Here is a 12,728-nt window from a genome sequence, read left to right as displayed (position 1 = left end):
TACATAAAGTAAGAAAAAAAATGTAAACACACATTTACAAAATCTTATTTTATTTTCAATTATGTGTATATGTGTATTTTCTGTCTGGCATGTGCACATGAGTGTGGTGCCAATGGAGGTCAAAGGAGTCAGGCTCCTTGGAGCTCCTGCTGTGGTAGGTTGTAGCATGCCTGTTGGGAATGGAATTGAGGTCCTGTGCCAGAGGAGCAGTGCTCTTAACTACTGTGCCGTCTCTCCAGCATGCTCCCTGTCTTTGTTTCTAGTACAGCGATGCTTATGTAGGTTCCTGGACATCACCTACCTCTTTGCCTTAATGACTGCCATCGCTCACCTTGTCGAATAGTTCCCTTGAAGCTGAACCCTTTTAATGATGCTTCTGTTTGACATTATGTCTTTTTAATATTTTCAGCAACAGTAAATCGTGTACTATTTTGTAACCCTACTGTGTCAGCAATGTTATTTTCTTTACATAAAAACAAGTGTCTTTGAAAAAAAAATATGGGGAGGTTTTAAGTGCATTTTGTTTGTAAGGAAACATTGTCCATATTATTACAGTAACTGGTGTGTTTCTGACATAGGTTACTGTGAATGGTTTTGGATTACATAAGTCATCCTTGGGATAACTTCAAGATTACCATGCTGTACTGACCATCATTGACTTGTCCATGCAGTGACATCGTCTGAAACAAAGTGAAAGTGTCTACAGTTTTCTTCTTTGTTGTTTATCTACTAAGACAACACTAAGTCCTTGCTTGCAATAGTCACTTCTCATTCACAGCATAAATGCCAAATCTGTAAAGACAAATAGAAGGTTTCCTTAAGAAGGAAAACTATGAGTTACCCAACAATACTGTGTGCATTTTACAGAACACATTTTCAGGTGGTGGTTCAATAGGAACGTGGGTGCTTATGCTAATACAGAGAAATGTGCTTGTATAACTTGTTATCTCTAATATCTCAGTTTTTAATGTTTTGCAGGTCACTCAGTGCTAGTAGTAAATGCTTTTCTTGCTCCTCAGAATCCTCCCTTTGAGGGGGTGGAAACCATGTTTAAAAATTGAAGGAAACCCAGTCCACATATCGGTGGCTTTCTGACTGTCGCAAGGGAGCTGGCAGCTACCAATTGGCTCTCGGCAGTCTTCTGTCATCTTGGTTTTGTTTCCCAGTGACGCCTTCATTACAATGATGTTTTTGCAGAGCTGACTGTGGCTCTTGGAAACTGAGGTGCTCTCTAAAATCTGAGTGGCGCTTGGAGGCAACCCTCTTTAGTTTTGGTTTGGTTTGGCTTTCTCCTGGAGTCCTTTGGTGTATCAGGCATCATCCTAAGCTCTGGGAACATAGTATTTCTCCAGTTGATCATCGCAGACCATGTGGGTTAGTGGAAGACATGAAACAAATAGGACAACCATGTGAAAGTTTCTATACATAACAGGAAGCAGTGAGGGCATGTCTTCCTTGGTAGTGTTAAAGCAAGCTGATGATAAATAGATTTTCAGTCATGTGAGGGCTGGATTCAGGGCCCCTCAGTGGTGGGCATGCTCTCTCCACTGAGCTATAGTCTTAGCCACTGATGTTTATTAAAAACCAAATAAACAAATAAGAAACAAGATGAGCAAGAGCATATGGACTACATTTCCAGAAAACTGTACACGAAAAATTCAAATGATGAGTATTTGCTTGGTTCAGTGAGTTCAGTGAGAATTTGAGGTTAGTGCCTCAAAATTTGGAATATTTGCTGGATTGTCCTGTAGGCTTTTGGACTCTGTCAATAATTTGGGATTTGATATTAGCTGTAAAGAGGAGCCTTGGGAATGGTTTTAGATATGTACATAAAACAAAGTGACAGGAAGATCAATGACAGTCATTTATGGATGTTTCTCTGAGGCATGACAGGATTGGCTATCTGGGCTGACACTCTCCACCTGCCCTCACTTTTCATTTGTCATTTTGGTGCATTTCAGAACCTTTCCCTAACTAGAGTTTAGGCTGCAGGAGGCTAGGCACTACTGTCTTGTTCACTATCTCAACCTTAAGCAGAACTTGATGTGGAGGAGGTGGTCAGACTGTCCGAGCTTGTGTGGAGACCTGGGTTCTATCCATATCCTGAGGAAAAGAAGAAAGGACTGACTATACTCTGAGGAAGATTGTCTGATGTTTGCTGCTGGCCCATGTCTGTCAGCACATTCTGCTTTAAACTTATCTGGTAGTGAGGAGCCCGCAGAGCTAGCATAGGTATGGCCTCTCACCATTGACAACATGGTCTTTGTTTGGACCCTTTGGGAAATACTGGCCACTGTTTTCAGGGCTGAAGTGCAAAGAATCAGTGTGTTAACTTAGATTTTCCTGCTAGCAACCTGATGGCATAGCTACAAGAAGGATTTGGCAAAAGGAGCAAGTGTGGATCCCTTGAAGTTTCAAGGGAGGTGAGGCAGGAGAGAATTTGTTACCATAATGTTGGTTTTATTAGTTCAGAAGTTTAAAGTCTCAGTATAACTATGCTTTCCCAGCAGTATAAAAGATCAGTTTGGTGATTCATGAGGAGGAAGTGGGGAGTTTTTTGCAGGCCACATTCTCAGTGTGTTCCTCTTACTCTATAGTTGGAGGTACTCAGTAGAGCTGTTGATTTGTGTGGCCATTGTTGAGATGGACAGCTCTACTTTTGCGTGTTGACAGTGCTCCTACGAGCCTCAAACATAAGTTGTTTCTATTCTATAGATCAGACTGTGTCAGGACACTCCAGCATTATCTCCTTGATGTTCTAGAAGTTTTGAAGGCCAGCCTTCTGAGGAGCATGTAAGGAATCATGGTATTTTGGCCTTGTGACCTGGAGCTGGGACATTGCCGAGCTGTGCTGTTTTGCTGCTTGTAGCTCCTGAGCTTCAAAACTGGTTATTTGTTTCATCCGTGGATCTAGGACAGGCTTCTTTGTACACCTGGGGAAGGCCTTTATTGTACTCAGGTCATGTATGTCATTTTCATACATGGCTTTCGTTTGTACTCTTGTCTTTCTCCTGTTTCCCTCTAAAATGTCTTCTCGGGGAGATCGTGGTCTTGATCTAGTGCTGTGTGTGCATTTGTTGCTTTCTGTGGCTCTGTAGGGCTGGTAAAGTAATTGAATTGACGGCTAGGGGACTGAGGATATGTACTGACATCTCTCGCTCCTGACAATGTGCTTTGACAAGGTGGCACAGTGAAAGCAGTTCTTACTAGAAGACAGCTCAGGATGGACAGTTGGATTGTTGTTTCGCAGGACAGGACAAAGGCTGCACGCATTCTCCGAGCAAAACTGTTGACAGAGAATCAAAATTGTCTGCAAACTGATTAGGATAGAGTTAAAATGTAGACCTACTTGGAAAATGTGGTCAGATGTTTTAAGGAAAATGCTGTTAAATCGGCAAACGTTTCCTTAGTGGTATATGCAGCTTCTTTTTAATTACTCTTTAAGTTAAAGAACTTTGCACTCTAGATAACTGATGGTATTGACTGAGGAAAGTTCATGTTTAATATTTACCGTATATCACATCAAGCTCTTATTTAAACAGGCATTCTCTGATTTGGTGGTGCACATAGCATGGGTCATCTAGAAAGCAGACCTGTCCTGCAGCTTTCACACGCTCCTCTCCAATTTCAAGTCCTTTAAATTTTGCTTTACTTTGCTCTTTGCCATCCTGTGCTAACTAGTCCAGTGTTGATGTTCCCTTGCACTGGAAGTGCCCCTTGTCTGCTTTCTGCTGTTAGGAAGTTTTCAGTCTTTTGCCATTGACTTTGCTATTGTCGATTTTTACAGATTTTCTCTTTATCAGGTTGTTGAGGAAGTTCCTTTTTATTAATTACTCTTGGGCACAGTTTTTTAGAATTGAGAATGTGTATGTTCATGCTGCTGTATATATATATATATATGTGTGTGTGTGTGTGTGTGTGTGTGTGTGTGTTCGCACAGACGTGTGCATGTGCCTGTGTGTGAAGACAGTCGCCATCTTAATTTTTTTGTTTTTGTTCTTTATTTTTTGAGATAGGGTTTCTCTGTGTAGTCTTGGCTGTTCTGGAACTTGCTTTGTAGACCAGGCTGGCCTCGAACTCACAGAGATCCACTGCCTCTGCCTCCCAAGTGCTGGGATTAAAGGTGTGCATGTACCGCCTCTGCCTGGCTTCCATCTTCCTTTTTGAGGCAGGGTTGCCTTGTAAATTTGAAGCTTACTGTTTGGAGTAGACTGGCTGGCCAGTGAGCTTCTAGGATCCACTTGTCTTCACCGCCTCCCTGAATTTCTGTGGTTTATGTACACAGGCCACCACATCCAGTCGGCACTGGATCTGAACTTGGGTCTCTGTGCTTGTATAGCAGACACTTTACCTGCTGAGCCATCAGCCGAGCTCTAATTGTTAACTGTGTAATCCTAAAAGGAGAGGAGATCATGCGTGTGTTCCTACTCCCCCACTGTGTATATGTGTGTACCGGTGTACGTACCAATTGTATTATATTTTTGTCTTGCTTGGGAGTGTGTGAAATTGAATTCATAGGGTGACTTGGAAGTCTTCTGTTTTCTAGAAATTTGTGAAGTATTGGTTTGTTTCTTTAACTGTGTAATAGAATTCTGCAGTAAAGCCATCTGGGCCTGGGATGTTTCTGTGTGGAAAGATTTTTAATTACTAATTCAGTTTCCTTTTATAGATATATTTATTTTTCGCTTCTTGAACCAGTGTTGATTACTCTCTTATACCTTTCTTTTTGTTTGTCTCTTTTGGTGGCTGCATGGTCTGACTGTGACTTATACCCCCAAAATCCAGTGGAACCCATTTCTCCTGTAAGATCCTATAAAGATGGAAACTGACCTAACCTGCTGTCTGATTAGGGTTAGCTAAGGCTTTTGCAGAACCAGTGTACAGACTCAGAGAGACACAGGGCCTATCACACTCACCTCCACACCGAACCTGTGTCAGAAGTCCACCAGCAGGAAGGCTTTCCCAGATGCTAGCTTCAGCCTTAGCTTAGGACCACAGGCGTCACATTCGCCGCCTTCCATGCTGTATGACTACAGTCTCAGAATCCTTGCAGTCTTGCTGCAGTCAGTAGCTGGTGCTCCCCTTTCTAGGGTGATTGGGTGGGGTTCTGCTTGGTTTTGTTGTAGGTTTCCTCTTTTCTTGGTGAGTCTTAGTAGTCAATTTTACTGATTTAAGAATTTGTTTTTCGGTTTTACTGTTTATTGTTACTCTTGTTTTATTATCACTGTTTAGTTTATTAAATGAGATGAGTTGAGGTCTATCTTTTGTTCTGTCAAAGTTTAAAAATTAAATTCTGGAATCAGAATTGGCTGTATTCTGTGAATTTTGTAATTTTTTAAATATTCATATTTAATTTTGCCCTTCCTTCCTTCCTTCCTTCCTTCCTTCCTTCCTTCCTTCCTTCCTTCCTTCCTTCCTTCCTTCCTTCCTTCCTTCCTTCCTTCCTTCTCCTTCCAATGGGTTATTTAGAAATTTGTGATTAATTTCCTCCAGGTTCTCTTGGTGTAGAACTTGAACACATTTCGTAGCAGCCCAGTACTTGTGAGTTTATCCAGACTTGCTTTGTGACACTGCAGATCCGCTTCCTCTCCTGGCCTCGATGTGTGTGTCCTGCTGTTGGTGAAGTGCACCATGGCTGTCAGTCAGGATGCCTGAGTCATCCTGTACACAGCGCCCTGCAGTTTGTTTTAGTTTTGCTTTGGTGGTTGTATCAGTTATTTAAAGTGGATACTTGAGTTATAGTGGAGCCTTGAGTTAGAGGTAACTTGTCTCTCTTCAGATCTGTCTGCTCTAAGTTGCATTCCTCTGGAGTTCTGTTCCATCTCCCCAGTGAATTGACCCCACCATCATTCTATGTCTTTCCTCTTCAGTGTCTAGTGAGTTTTATGTCTTTGAATCTTTTTCCCCCCTAACAATAGTGTAGTAGCCCATACTCTGTGCCCCCTGTCTTCCTGTCTGTCCCAGTCTCTCTCATGCAGAGCTGGTTATGACACTCTGGGCCCTGGGCCTGCCACTCCCTGCTGTGTTCTTGAGCTAGCCACTCTAGCTGCTCCCTTTGAAGGCTATTTAATGTCAATTGTGGTAAGAATGTTACAGTATGCTCTTTTATATCTATTAAAACGTGCACATTTGTCTGAACAGTGCTGGTGGGTGCAGGTGACAGAGGAGTTCTTCAGCATCATTGTACAGCTGTGAGCTTGGTAGTCACTCATGCAGGTCCTTCTGACGCCCTCACTATGAGTGAAGACAGCCCCTGTCCGATCTTCCCTCCTCCTTCTTCGCCAGTGGCAACCTTTGGTCTCATGGCTTCTTTTCTTTTGAGATTGCTATTAAATGTAATGACTTAGAATGTCCTAAATGGAGTCTTCAAATGTAATAAGACTGCCTTCTTCCTCTTACCTTGCCTTTGACATCATCCAAGTGATTGTGCATATCTGTAGCTTGCTGCTTTTTATTGCTGGGTCTATTGTGCAGGTACTGTTTGTACAGTCACCATTGAAGGACACTTGGGCTAGTTTCAGTTTGAAGTACTTATGAGTAGAACTGCCATAAACATTGCATTCAGACAAGGCTTCCCCTTTTTCTCACAGCTCTGGGGGTTGAACCCAGGGCCTTGTCCAACCCAGTGCAAGTGCTCATTCCTTGAGCTTACTGCGCCCCTGCCACCCCCGTAGCCTCTGCTTCTCTAAGGAGGTATGTAGGTGTGTATTTTGAGTCTGGGGTAAGAGGTTACAGAAAACCACCAAGCTGTTTTCAGGAGTGGCCATGCCATGTTTGCCATGCGCTGTGTGCCCCTGCCACATTTGTTTGAGAGCTCCGTGACCTTGTTTTAACCTTCCTGGTAGGTACAGAACATGCCATCCCATGGTTTTAATTTACATTTCTCAAAAGCTTATGATTTTAAATGTCTTCCATGTGTTTTTCATCCTACTTTTGTCTTTGGTGAAGCTTTCTTTAAGTTTTAGGTTTTCTGTGAACAGTTTCTGAGCAAAATTTATTTGAAGTCCCTGGGATTGTTTCTTGATGGCATAGGTCACTGTGGGACTGTAATTGTCAGGTGGTTTGAGAGTGTGGCACTGCAACTGCCCGTCTCTCGGGTCATGTTCCGTCCTTGGTGAGAGGTCTCAGCTCAGCCCCTCCCCACCCTCCATTCCTTTCAAATTTACTGCTTTTACACAGTAATCATGACCTAGCTTTCAGAACCCTGACCAGCCCAGGTGATTCCCTCTAACTCTGAGATTCCTGCAGTGCTTCCTGACACACCCTGCTGCCCACCCTGAGCTGTGGGTCCATAGCTGCATCAAGAGTTGTCTGAAGGGCCCAGCTGCAGGGCTGCATGGGCATTAGAGCCTTTGGGAAGCTGGTGGCTGCTGTCAAGCAACCCCAAACATTGGCACTTTTGTCTTTGGGGAGTTTCTCTACCCACTCTCAGGCTCCCGTACCACTTTTCCTGGCTGTGCTGGAGTGCTCCTGTTAAGTTAGTTATTGAGAGTGCAAAAGGAGGCTGTTGTTTCCCCTATTTGACTACAGCTTTTCAGTATTCTCTGTAAGGTCTTATACTAAGCTTTGATCATGTCCTATGGCAAGTTTAGTTGAAAAGCCCCTTAAGAGCAAGGTGTGGTGGCACTTGCCTTTACTCCCAGCACTTGGGAGGTAGAGGCAGGTGGATGTCTGAATTTAAGGGCAACCTGGTCTACATAGTGAGTTCCAAATCAGACAGAACTATATAATGAGACCCTGTCTCGAAAAGAAAAGGGGGGGGGGGAGAAAGACCTTTTGAACAATGACATATTTTCATACTCTTTTAGGGTTTTCAGTGGAGATGCTCTATATAAATTATTAGGATTAATTGTATTAGTATAGAAAGTGACAAGAGAGCCCACTTGGAAACCGAGCAGCCAATGGGCTTCCTTTGAACAGGGGTCTAGGTCCTTTCCATGCCCAGTCCTTAGTTGGAGTATCGGTCTCTGCAGGACCCCCTGGGCCCAGGTATTTTTGTCTCTGTTGTTCTCCTTGTGGAGTTCCTGTTCCCTCCAGGTCTTTCTATCTCCATCTTCTTCCATAAGGATTCTGGCACTCTGCCCAAAGTTTGGCTATGAGTGTTAGTATCTCCTTCGATACCTGGTGGGTAGAGTCTTTCAGAGGTCCTCTGTGGAAGGCTCCTGTCCTGTGCCTTAGTAAGGGGTACAAGGACTGTCTCTGACATGAACTCAGTAGCTGGCTCTTTGATCACCTCCCTCTGTGGGGTGCAGCCTGGCCACAGAGGAAGATGGTGCAACCAGGCTTGATGAGATATGATAAGCTAGAGTCAGATAGAAGGGGAGAAGGTCCTCCCCTATCAGGGGACTAGGGAAAGGGCATAGGGGAGAAGAGGAAGAGTGGATGAGACTGGGAGCAGATGAGGGAAGGGGCTGTAGTGGGGATACAAAGTAAATAAATTATAATAAATAAATAAATAAATATATAAATAAAATTAAATTTAAATATGTGACAAGAAAGACTGTATTTGCTGCATTGTAGCATAAAAAATGATTACATCATGGGGAGCTGTTAATCCAGAGATTTGCTAGAGAAAAACAAATTCTACCATTTTGGGCCAAATTTGAAGCAAGCTTTATTAAGTATGAAATACCAAGAGATGGACTTTGGAGTATCCCTGTGACACTTGGTAAGGGGGGTTGGTTATAAAGACAAACCCATAGACCACCGTATTTTCTCGTGAGGCTTTGCTGGAAAATAACAGAACCCTAATTCCCAACATCCCAGGAGGTTGCCTGGTCCTTGGGCAGGTGGGGCTTACAGGCTGACTTTGGGTGTTACAGAGCTTTCTGTGTTCCTTCCACATTTGTTATGCCATTTGCATAATGAGCGTAAATGAAGCTTTTCTGGCTTGGTGGACAGGAAGGCAGACTTTCCTTGTGTCATCACTCCACCAACATAGGCACAAGACTGGCTGCTGAGCGTGCTGTCACCGCGGAGCTTGTCTACGCGTAACTGTGTCACAGCATAGTTTATTGCACAGTGCAGATCTTACATTCTCAACCCCGTCGTTTTTGTTGTCATTTCATCATGTGGACTGGGCTAGCAAGTTTTTCGATGGTACTAGAGAAGTTATTGGTGCCCACTACATTACTAGCCTGATTTAGTTAGGAGATCTTAGGACCATGATTTGAATTTCCTCCCAGTGAATAGACAGAACCTATTTTTGAGTGATACTGCTTAAAGTGAGTAGAAATTAAGATGTCACTGACTGCAATGTCAGCATGAGATGTGCCCACCTGATACCAGGGATCTATTTCTTCTTCACACTAGGATAACTCTCAGGATTATGCCGTGTGCGTGCACGCGCGCCCCTCTGGAGGCTTGAAGAGGATGTCAGATCCCCAGGAGCTGCTGTTACAGACACTTGTGAGCTGGGCATGGGTACTGGGAATTGAACTTGAGTCATTGGAAGAGCAGCAATGCTCTTGACTGCTGAGCCATCTTTCCAGTTCCCAGGAATCTCCCTTAAAAACACACACACACAAAAGCAACAGTTATCCATATTCTTTTGCTTTGAATGAAAATATTTATATAGGTATCATAGATATAGCTCAGTGGCATATAATGTCTTATGCTTGAAGCCCTGGGTTTAGTCTATAGCACTAAACAAATTAAAAATCACAAAACCATGTACAGACTTGTTTCTGGTGGTTAATAATTCTCTGCTGTAAACATACTGCTTGATGCTGAGGCTAAGGAACCTATGCCTTTTGTTGCTGAATATGGAAATCAACACACAGAACATGCTGGACTGTCACTTTACCACTGAACTATTTCATACTCAGCTGTAAATGTTCCTATTTTACATAAGTGGTAGTGCTTTAATTTCATTGAAATTGGCTATACGGAGTTGATAAATTGAATGGCATTAGGATTAAGAAGCTCTTAGAGAGAGAGAGAGAACAAAATGACAAACCATAGTAGGGAGAGATTTTTGCACTGCTTAGAGCCACAGCGTATAAAGAATATGAAAGAATAACACTCCATAACTGCCGTAAGAGATACAAGACTTGAGCAAGCAGTTCATAGGAAGATGTGTATTTGGCTAAGAAGTCTATAGTGTTAGCAGGATAGCAAGTGAGACAGGCCACTCATCCAGGTGTGAAGCAGTTGGGACAGGCCATCCATCCAAGTGTGAAGCAGCTGAGACAGGCCAAGCTCATCCAGGTGTGGAGCAGCTGAGGCAGGCTGAGCTCCACTCAGGTGTGGAGCGTGCATGTTGCTCCTGGAAGTAAAACTTGGCCCAACCTTTGTGGTAGCAGTCACACCCCTGGGGTACAGGTTCAACAGCAAGCCACATACGTGTGCTCCAGGAGAATGCCCACTTTTACAGCAGGGTGCTCAAGCTAGAAAGTAATAAAACGTCCTTCAGCAGCACCGGGGAAATTGTAGTTTGGTGTGTTGTGTCGACTTGATACAAATCTTCTTTTTCTCTTGCTGTACCTGACCAGTTCAGGGCAGAAGCTGTGTGTGGTGCTGGCAGTCACCGTGGCCAACTTTGGAAGTCACCAGGACCTGCCAAGGTGCCAGCAGCGCCATAATTGAGCTGCAGTTCTATGTTGGGCCACATTGGCGAAAACTTAAAAGATGCGCTTAGCAGTTGCAGGCCTTTATGTGCGTGTCAGCTCTGTTAATCATTTCGACACGTCCCCTAGTCCTATCTCCCGACTGTCACATCACCTCCTGGAACAGACACTGCTATCCAGAACCTCCCTACCTGCAGGGATTGATGCATGCTTTTGGCTCTTTTAGTTTTACTATTTCAAAGGCCTTGGTGATCTTTACGTATTTTAGAGAACCAGAAAAAAAATATTTTTTTTGCTACTAGGCTGAGAATAAATTACTGTGGTTTTATTAAATATAAAAGCCTGTCAGTGTTTAAAAAAATGTTTTGAAGAACCAAAATAAAGCACCAGTAAGATCATATTATTAGTAAACTAGCCATTCGAGAAAATATGTTTTTCTCCTGGACTAGCACACATTTAATTAGAACTTAGCATATTTCATTAGTGATAGGATTTTGCTGTGCTCATGCCTTCATGAGACATCTCAGTCGCATGCACACACTTAACTGTGTCCTGCATCTGCTTATGCTCTTTCTACAGCATGGCTTTGGGGCTGTAGTATTCTTGAGGGCAGGGACTGTTCATTTATCTCTCCTAGCATATTCCCTTGCTTGCATTGCATAGCAGAAAATGTTGATTTTTCTTTACTTTTTATAGAAGACTTAGTACACACACTTACTCCCCCACCCCACCCCCAGAACACATGCATTTTACTGCATGTTCTTTCTCATGTAGGACAAAGTTGTAATTCTTTTATGAAATGATCTTGAAATTTTTACCTATCTGCCTCTGGCCTCCTTTCACTGTCCATAATATATGTCAGTGTGATGAACTTTGTCTAAGTTTAGCTTTGAATGATGTATATAATATTAATTAGAAAGAGGAGATTAGATAGGCTAGCTGATTTTATCCTAAGAACAATGTGTGTGAAAATAAATTATATAAAGCTGTATAGCTAAAAGGTTGTGATGGAATTTTCTAGCGATTTCCTAATTTGACTTTGATGTTGAACCCTGTGTGTATATTGAGAATCACTACATTTTTTGGGTAAATCACTTGGCCACACATGGAAGTTAGTTACCTGAAGGGGGTAGGAGCATGGCAGTTTAACATGCTGATTTCATTGACGTTATTATGCAGTCTCTAACAGTTTTAGGAGAGGAATATGTTAAATTTATTAGTTGACAGTTGAATTTCCCTTTTAGTAATATATTTTAAAATTTATAGTGTGCTCCAGCTTGGGTAACTGTGTGTAATGGTAATTGTCAAATGTGCTGTGTATGGAAAAGTTTTAGTAATTTTCATTATTACTTCCAGATAACTTATTTGCTTAACCTAAAACACCAACGAGATTCTTACTAAAACATGTTGAATATGTAAGATTTTAGACCAATTTAAGATTTATGAGAAGGTTGAAAAGATACTGATACATATTTTAAATTGCCCTCAGTCATAATTGTTTAACTGGTATTTTTATCAAATATGTACGTACGCATGTATGTATGTATGTATGTATGTATGTATGTATGTATGTATGTATGTATTTTTGAGACAAGATCTTCTGTAGCTCAGGCCTCAAACTTTCGGTGTAGTCTAAGGTAACGTAAACATCTAATCCTACCTCTACTGCTCAGGGGGATTATAGGTGGTGTGTGTGCCTGATACCTACAGAAATCAGAAGAAAGAGGGCATTAGATGCCCTCAGACCAGAGAGTTAGAAATGGTTGTGAGCTGCTTTGTGGGTGCTGGGAAGCGAACCTGGGTTCTCTGCGAGAGCAGCAAGTACTCTTAACTAATGAACTAAATCTCCAGTCAAGCTTAATTTTACTTGATATGTATGTGTGTATCTGTATGGATGTGTAGCATGTATGTTTCTGCAACCTTAAGAGGCTGAGCCCCCCCCCCCCCCCAAAAAAAAAAAGTATCAGGTGCCAGGAAATGGAGTTACAGGCAGTTGTGAGCGACCATGTGATTGCTGGGAACTGAACTGAGGTCTTCTGTAGGAGCAGCAAATGTTTTAACTGTTGAGCTATTTAAGCTCCCAAGTTTAATATTCTTTTATAAAACTATTTTTGCCTCTGTGTTTTGCTCAGTAGAAAACCATTTGTCATAGTTTATTGT

General features: G+C 42.4%; 1 protein-coding gene across 2 annotated transcripts in view; it reads left to right on the top strand.

The window, feature by feature from the left end:
• Positions 1–12,728, top strand: part of Sipa1l1 (signal induced proliferation associated 1 like 1) — a 288,319-nt gene that overhangs the window by 110,752 nt on the left and 164,839 nt on the right. The gene's annotated exons all lie outside the window — the stretch shown is intronic.

The sequence above is a fragment of the Psammomys obesus genome, unplaced genomic scaffold (genome assembly GCF_907164565.1).
Source record: "Psammomys obesus unplaced genomic scaffold, mPsaObe1.curated_primary_1811, whole genome shotgun sequence".
In the NCBI taxonomy this organism is placed as follows: domain Eukaryota; kingdom Metazoa; phylum Chordata; class Mammalia; order Rodentia; family Muridae; genus Psammomys; species Psammomys obesus.
Note: the sequence above shows the minus strand (reverse complement) of the source record. Positions and strands in the feature narration are given on the sequence as shown.